Source organism: Trichechus manatus, unplaced genomic scaffold (genome assembly GCF_000243295.1).
Source record: "Trichechus manatus latirostris isolate Lorelei unplaced genomic scaffold, TriManLat1.0 scaffold00241, whole genome shotgun sequence".
Lineage (NCBI taxonomy): Eukaryota > Metazoa > Chordata > Mammalia > Sirenia > Trichechidae > Trichechus > Trichechus manatus.
This window is the reverse complement of record NW_004444177.1, coordinates 2,629,931-2,636,352: the sequence shown is the minus strand read 5'-3', so window position 1 is coordinate 2,636,352 and position 6,422 is coordinate 2,629,931.

Here is a 6,422-nt window from a genome sequence, read left to right as displayed (position 1 = left end):
GTTAATATTCCTTACAGACTACATCCATTTATTAATATGTCATAGGTCTCTTTAAGCAATAATTTTTCTCATCAATTTAACATGACAAAATCTGCAGTTGCATAGTTTCTTGTTATCCCTAAATCTGATTATATCACGTATATGTAATGAACAAAGACTTATTATGCAATTAACTGCTGTCTTGTTGCATTTGAGAAACTTGTGTATATTACATTACCCTAAAAATCATCCTTTTAGAACTACAGTGATGTTCTCATGGTTTCCAGGAGATATTATATCTGAATATTTCTCCCCCTTTGGGATTTTTTTTTTTTTTTAAGTAGGCACAAAATTTATTCTGTTAGCTGTGCTAGAAGAGTAGAATTCCTCTCAATATGCCTGTTTTACCAAACTACAATCATGTAAATAAATATTTTACACCATCAGGACATAATAACCCAATATGAATTATATCAAGACATTTCTCTGTTTGAGATTGCTAAAATGTCTTAGATCCTCTATCTGTCTTCTTTCTATTGTCAAATACTTGCAGCTGAAATTACTTCCTTTTTGGAAACCATAGAGTGTTTACCATATGTTTTGAATCCCTGGTGTGCCATAACCCATCAGTTGTCTACCCAATAGTGTTGTAGGAAGAACATCATAAAGTTTAGTAAAGCAAAAAGAAAGTTTTATTCAGTGTATATTCAAAAGGGCAGAAGTGAGAAGCAGACAGCCATGCTGCCAGATCCACGTCTGCCAGAGTCCAAGGAAATATCACAGAACAGACAAAAGTGGGAAAACTGATACGCATGCTGCTAGAGCCAGGTTTGTCCAAGTCCAAAGAATATTACAGAACAGTCAAGAATGGGAAAATGGACAAGCATGCTGCCACAGCCATGTCTGTCCAAGTCCAAAGAATAGTTACAGAGCCATCGATATATATTAACATTACAAATGGGCAAAACCATTGAAAGCTTAGCCTTTTCAGATTGGCTAGAAACTGAGATCCTACATTTTGAATTGTCTTTCTTAAAAATCATTGGTACAGGTTTCAGTAATGAGAGTCAGGAGGGTCTTCACTGGTCCAAAAAATTTATATTCACGAAATGCTAATAGAAAAAGATTAGAGTAGAAAGTCTTGTGTTCTGTTTGATTGGCTTTATGTGAAAGTTTCCCTAAAAGATATTTTCCAAGATTATCTTAGCTATTGTCTTTATACCTCAGGGCCCAGTTGATGTGTCATTGTAAGTCCTTGTGAGCCCGGCTCCAGCTGGGTCACATTCTCTATGCTCAAGGAGAGGGAATAATAACTCCAATATTATTTCCTAAATCAATAGTCATAGTTTTCTAGTCTTCTTTTTGCTAGAAGAATCCAGTTTTCCTCAGGGTGGCAATGTGCCAAGCCCTAGGTACTGAAACATTATTAGTCTAAGCTAGTGGTTCTCAAGCCTGGTTGTATATTAGAATCCCTGTGTTTGTTATTTGTTTTAATTGAAATGAATTTTGTTTTTAATTACGTGTGCACTATATAAACATTGTTTCCATCCCAGCAATGTTATGACTGGGGCTGTAGAACATTCCAGTAATATGTGAAATTATAACATATTGATTTATTTGGGACAAGGCTATGCATAGGAATTTTTCCTTCTGTTACAAGAAAGTCTCTGGTCTTAGTTTTTATAATCCAATTATTCTGTCTCTAAAGGCTGTGGTCCACTTATTGTGTCCATGACTACGACAGCACTTTGAAAAATGGCAAAAAAGTATAAAACAATAGCTTCAATCATTTGACCAACATGAAAAAAGAGTTTTTTAAAAGAAATATGTAAAGATAAATTTCACTATACAGTCAAAAGAAAACTTAAAATTATATTCAAAAGATAACATTCTTACCAAAAAAAAATATTTTTAATGTAAAAAATGACTTTGTTTTAAATAATGAGCTCCTTCAACTTTATTTAATTTGATATGAGAACTGAAAAAGAAGAAATTCAAGTTGAGGAAATTAGGAGCTCTTAGCATTTAAAAAATGTGTATACAAAACAAGTAAAAACATTATAATACAGATCTATAAAATGTTTTATTAAAATATTATGCTACTTGTCTGCATTTTTTTATTATAAACTGAGATCAACATGCAATGTAGATAACAATGAAAAATATTTTCAAGTTTTGCCTCTTCTGTTAGTGCTTCATAAGTAAAATACATGAGCAGGACCTACAGCATTCTATCTGGTATAGTAAGTGTTATTGTGTATAAATGTTATATGTGTTAGTTTCTTACCTCAGCAAAGTTTTTTTTTTTTTTAATGTTCATCCCAAAATTAAAAATTCATTTCAATATTTTTAATGCTTTGACTATTTTATACAAGTAGACTCAGCACGGTTCTGCCCAGCTGTACTGAGGAACCTGCAGGTGTTTCGCCTGGAGGCCTGGCTGAGCGACCACATTTTTTTTGTCTGTAATTCTAAAGGTTTTGTGGGTGAACCAGGCCCTGCTGATGGTTGACGTGCTGGGCTCTGAGGAACTCTTCGAAATTGCCACCTTCAAATGGCCTCTGGTCCAGAACTGGGTGAAGAAAAGTTCTCCTAGGACCAGCAGAGCCACTCGACCTGCCCAGGGTGAGATAAATTGACTTGAAGGTGTTGAGATGAATGGACCTGACTACGACTTGAAGGCCTGTGCATCACGAACTAGCAAAATCCAATTGCTTAAGCCAAATGCAACCAAGTCAGGAGTGTTAATCAGATGCCAGTCCTGCTTCTCCTACTAAAGGGAAAGGAAGCAAGTGTCCTTACCTCTCCCCATGGTGCATGGATTAGATTAAGGCAAACATGAGTTTGTGGAGCTCCTCTAATAAAGAAATGGATTTCCTTTCCCCTTCAACCCCAAATACTTTACTAATCCATTTTCTGGTTTACTGCTGCTAAGTAAGTACTTTATTCTTATGTAAAACATTGTACCACAAGAAAAAATGTATCATGCAGTTTGAAAAAAAAAGATAAAGGTAAACTATTGATAAAAGGTTTTTATGTTGCTTGGCTAAAAATGAAGCTTTTCAAAATTTTACGTGAAAAACCATATCTAGAGTAAAATATTAAAAAAAAAAAAAGTGAATTATTGCAAATAAAAATCCCCCAGTATAGCATAGCTTATATTTATGAAGGAATAAATTGTGCATTGGAATTTTATTAACAAGCATGGAATCTAATTTTATTTTCTTGGAAGGAATTATTTTTAATAAAAGAGTGTTCTAAAATGTAGTACTCCTCAAACTGATGTTATTACTATTACCTGTAGTTAGCTGTATGGCTACATAAACTTAATATAATGTTAGAAACACAGTTCTGTGTAACTGTATCCAGAAGTTGATACAAATGTGATCTCTTCCAAGCTCACAAGGCTCCGTGAATTAGGGTCTCAGTGCAAAGGTCAGTATGCAAGCAAGGAAACAACTCTTTCAGGGAACCCAGTAAACTGTCTTCTCTTGATCCAAGCAGACGGACTTTATTGTTGTCACATTCCTCACATTCACGTGGATGTGACCAGGTTACCACCCATGGCCTGGTACTATCTATTTTTAAATGCCTGGTTGTTTTGCAGACAGCACGCTTTCAACCCTCATAATCCCTTTACATCGGCCTGAGAACATAATACTAAAACTGTGGTATCATAACAATTTTCCTGACATGCGGCAATATTACATCAAAAGAAAAAAATGTATTCAAGTGAAGAGCTACATTTACAGGGATTTAAAAAGTAGGTGATAGTGTAGAAAAGTCTTTTCAACCTTCTGTTTTCTTATATGTTACAATTCCCTTTAAAATTGTTTAGCTGTCAAGGTTCTGAGTTTTGCATGAATCAATGTCACTTAATTGAGATGTAAATCTTAATCTTTCTAGCTGGGAAAAATTTTTTCATTCCACTTTATGAACAGGATTGTCCTCATTTGTGACAACTGAATCCCCACTCTTGTTACCTGCAGGAGCAGTGTCGCTGGAACTTTCCACTTTCAATCTGCCAAAATGTCTTCACTAACATTTAATAGAGATTTGTGTTTGATTGCTTTTGACAGTCCTTATTCTTCCAAATTACCTTAGTGAACCTGTAATACATCTCCAGAGCAGCTGTTTTTCCCTTTCCTGACAGCATATCATATCAAAATATTATCAGGTTCCATCACTCACCAGGCATAAAAACACTCTGAATAATAATAACAATAAACAATACATTTAACCCTTCATTCTGACTCATTCAACTAGAATCTGACAATAGATCCAAACTGTCTTTTAATCAATGGGAGAATGGTTACATAATCAAGCAGCAATGGGTGCAAACTGTTAAGGCACTTGATTTCTAACCAAAAGTTTGGAGGTTCAAGTCCACCCAGAAGCACCTCAGAAGGAAGACCTGTAGATCTACTTCAGAAAAATCAGCCATTGAAAACACAATGGAGCACAGTTCTACTCTGACACACAAGGGTAACCATGAGTTAGAATTGACTCAATGGCAACTGGTGGTTATTAATCAATTAGAAATTGTGTCTGTCTTTGAGTGAAACATGTGTCTACAATATAATTTGTAAATTTGATTCCTTTATTTGTATTAAGACATTTTTCTTCAAAATGTCTATGTAAAAAATGATGTGTAAGTGATTGCCTTCTTGAAAAAAAAGATTCAGAGATTAACAAAGATGTTAGAGATAAAAGAAGTGATGGGCAGGTTATTAAATATTTTATAGCATCAATGAGCTTTAAAGGCAGTATCATGACCTTTACCAATTTTGCCAGATTTTAGATCCAGAGAGGGTAGTTAGATTGATTCTTGACACTTAAATATTTCTCAGTGACTATGAAACTGAAGTTCATGTCAATGTCTGCTGAATACTTCTTGAAATATTCAGAAAAATGACCTCCAAAACCTAATTCCAAGCATACCTCACATATCCTCAAACAAATGAAATTTAGATTTTTAGTGTAGATCAAGGAGAGGTTAAATATTAGGTTCTGAGATTGTATATATGCTCATTAGATGCTCAAAAGTTAAAAACAGAAAATATATGTGTTTGCATTATAGAGGTTTCAAAATATTTCGCAAAAAATCTGTTTTGATTGTAAAATCTTAAACAAGTATTCAAGCCTTATTGAGGCTATAATTGTATTGATTATAAAGTTATACTGTATTTAAAAAAGATTTTCGAGTCCTGGCAAATGGCGCTCTAGGCAGAAGCACCACGCCGTCCCTCCACAACAAAGATCCGAAAAACTAAGCCAAACAGAGAACACAACAATCCTGAAACCCTAAAACATCAAATGAAGAGGTAGAGAACTCAGCCAAGCACCAAATGGAGTGAGAAAACTGACAGAGAACGGAGAGCAAGGAGAGATTCATGCAGAGGTCCCCTACCAACTAACGCAGTGTGGATCCACCATCTTGGACTCCTATTGGAGACCAGCAAACGGGGGTATGAGAAAGCAGCCTCACAGAGCATCGAGTGGGAGACAGAACAACCGGTAATTTGCAGTGTGCGCTTTCCCAACCCCCAACCCTCTTCGCCCCGGCTCGGGCTCCTCTGCTTCCCGTGGCCATGATCTCTTGACCGGGAAGCGCTGGCTGCTTGATTTCCACATACCCAAGTGGGCGGCTCTCTGGGTGCCATTTGTTGGCTGCTAGTGTTGCTTTTTTTTTTTTCCTGCTTCTTTTGATTTCTCACTTGCCTCTCGCCACCTCCCGCTCCTCTTACTCAAGTGCCTGGCTCCGTGTGCCATCTTTGCTTCTTCCTGAAGGGCTGCAGAGGGCCGGCAATTTGTGATGTACATTTTCCCCCTCTCTAGCATTCTTCACCCACACACGGCCTCCTCTGCTTCCCGCGGACACAGTCTCTTGTCCAGAAACACCAGCCCACACTAGCTGGCTCTCTGAGTGCCATTTGTTGGCTGCTGGTATTGCTTTTTTTTTTTTTCTGCTTCTTTTGATTTCTTGCTTGCCTCTCGCCGCCTCCGCCTCCTTTCGCTCAAATGCCTGGCTCCATGCGCCATCTTTGCTTCTTCCTGAGGGGCTGCGGAGCTCCATTCGAGTGTGGAGCTGCTTCCCAGTCCTGGAGGGATCCCGGGGCTTTTGTTCGTTTGTTTGTTTTGAATTGTTTGTCTGTTTTCTTTTCCTTTTCTTGAGTTGGGAGCCCATTCTGGCTGGGTGGAGCTGCGTGGCAAGGAACTCCCCTTTAGCTTTCACAGACCTGCAGAGGGATCTCTGAGAGCATTTCTTTTTTCATTGTTTTTTTTTTTTTCTGTTTTTTTTTGGGGCCTTTCTTGTTATTTTTTTTGTTTGTTTTGTTTTCTTTTCCCTCTTTTTCCCTTTTTGTCTTTCTTCGTTGCTCAGTTTTGCGGCTCTCTATATCTTCCTTCTCTTTCTGAACCCTGGATACCAAGCATTGTATACC